General features: G+C 33.8%; 1 pseudogene; it reads left to right on the forward strand.

Moving 5' to 3' along the window:
* Nucleotides 1–612: 612 nt before the first annotated feature.
* Nucleotides 613–1,230, forward strand: LOC101573991 (annotated as a pseudogene).
* Nucleotides 1,231–2,583: the final 1,353 nt, after the last annotated feature.

Consider the following 2,583-nt stretch of genomic DNA (forward strand, 5'->3'; position numbering starts at 1 on the left):
TTTCTAAAATCTAGCCATCCCTAAAATTGCTGCACTTCTCAAAAGGACTGAATACCCCTTTACTGTCTGCCCACTAAGAGATCCTTTTATAATCAGAAAGATGGCTTGTCAAATCAGCAACTCCCAAAATATTTTAAATTACATCTGATGCAGTTTAAATGCAATGTAATTCTAGAACACGTTTATTAAAATATTTCATACCAAACAGGGCATATTGTATCAATAAGCTGTTTTTGTTTTTTTAATATACATTTTAATTTTAATTGGCACACAATTTCACATATTTATAGGTGCAGTGTGCCATTTCAGTTCTATGAGTAATGGTAAGATCAGGGTAATTGGCATATAAATCATTTCAAACATTTATTATTTCTTTATGCAGGGAACATTCAATATCCTCTCTACTAGCTATTCTGAGCTCAATAGCTAATCATAGTCATCAACCATAGTTATTCTCCTACGCCATAAAGCATTAAAAGTTATTCCTCCTGTCCAACTGCAAGATGCTCTTGTTTGATAATCATTAGGAAGGCAGGATTGGCTCCAAAATCAAACATGCTCGTCGCCCACGCAGGCCTTCTCCGGGTCCCCGGAAGGCCCGGCTTCCGCGCCATGTCAAAGAAAAAAGGACTGAGTGCAGAAGAAAAGAGAGCCCGCATGATGCAAATATTTTTTGAGACTAAAGATGTATTTCAGTTAAAAGACTTGGAGAAGATAGCTCCCAAAGAGAAAGGAATCACCACTATGTCTGTACAAGAAGTTCTCCAAAGTTTAGTCGATGATGGTATGGTGGACTGTGAGAGGATTAGAACTTCGAATTATTACTGGGCTTTTCCAAGTAAAGCTCTCCATGCCAGGAAACGTAAACTGGAGGCTCTTGAATCTCAATTGTCTGAAGGAAACCAAAAACATGCAAGCCTGCAGAAAAGCATTGAAAAAGCAAAAATGGGCTGATGCGAGAACAAAGAACGAGCCATGCTAGCAAAAGAGCTTTCTTCACTTCGGGACCAAAGAGAACAGCTTAAAGCAGAAGTAGAAAAATACAAAGACTGTGACCCACAAGTTGTGGAAGAAATATATTAAGCAAATAAAGTAGCCAAACAAGCTGCTAACGGATGGAGCGATAATATATTTGCGATAAAATCTTGGGTCAAAAGAAAATTTGGATTTGAAGAAAATAAGATTGATAACAATTTTGGAATTCCAGAAGACTTTGACTACATAGACTAAAATGTTTGATGGGTGCAGAAGACTCGTCGGGCTTGTACACGTGAATTCTAAGATACTGTCTCACTGGAAGTGAGTGGCCATTGCCCTGTAACTGTTTGGTGGCTTACTGATTCTAAATAAAGTTATGAACTACCAAAAAAAAAAAAAGGAAGACATTGTATTCACTTACAACCTTACTGTCTCTGCCTCTAAATTTAGAAACTATTCTCTTACATCACTATTTCCCTGTAAGTGTTATATCAGTCCAACCAGATGCTCTGTTAGTAAACAAAGTTGTCATTCAACACACTTTAAAAATTATTTTACAAAAAATATTGAAGGGATCATTCTCATTTATTTCTCCTTGATGTCCTGTGCAGGATTTTTTTTTTTTTTTTTTTTTTTTTTTTTTTTTTTTTTTTTTGAGGAATGCTTCTAACCATCAAATTTCTGGTTAACAGGTTTGTGCATATGCAAGTTTCCAAAATAGTCCTAAAATGATCTCTAGGATAGCAGTACTTGTATATGTTACATTCAGTAGTGATAAATGATTCCTGATGTCCAAGAATGTGATAGGACTTTATTCAAATATTGACATTGTTTAAATTTGCCTTTCTCATGCATAAAGTTTTAATTTGCAGTTTTCCAAAGGGAGCTTTGTTCCATATGCTTTTAAATTTAGTTTTTCCTGTCTTGGAACTGTCTAATATTTTTTATTCATTCTCTTTTGGATTTCTTGAGTTTTTTAACTGTTGGATTGAAGGATTTTCTTGTATCTTCATCTATTATTGGTTTTTCTTGTCCCAAATGCTTTTTCTCAACCTATTCATAGTGTCTTACACAAAACAGAAATGTTTAAATTTTGTCATTAATTCCATTTTTTAAAATCATATTTAAGAAATTTTCCCCATACTATTGTGGAAAAAATATCCTTCAAATTTTTATAATAGCTTCATAATTTTTCTTTTATTTTAAATCATTATTCCAATGAGGAATTATTTTTGTATGTGATGTGAGTTTGAGAACAGTTTTGTCCCCCAATATTTTGCTAATTTTCACAATAATATTTAAGAAGTAATTTATGACTTCTTTAATGATCTACCAAAAACTCCCCAAGTTCCCATGCATACATGATTTTGTTTCAGATGTTGGCACATTTTAGGTTCTGCTGTAATACCTATTTGGTATTTTTGGCAAATATACAACACTGAGTTACTATAGTTTGGTAACAGATCTTAGTTTATCTTATGTTTCCCCATTTTTCTCTTTTAGAGAATTGCTTTAATTTTGTCAATTTATGTGTACACAATTTAGGGCTGGGGAGATAGCTCAGTGGAATAAGCACCTACCTAGCAAGCACAATTCACTTCTGTT

Source organism: Octodon degus, unplaced genomic scaffold (genome assembly GCF_000260255.1).
Source record: "Octodon degus isolate 3935 unplaced genomic scaffold, OctDeg1.0 scaffold00047, whole genome shotgun sequence".
Lineage (NCBI taxonomy): Eukaryota > Metazoa > Chordata > Mammalia > Rodentia > Octodontidae > Octodon > Octodon degus.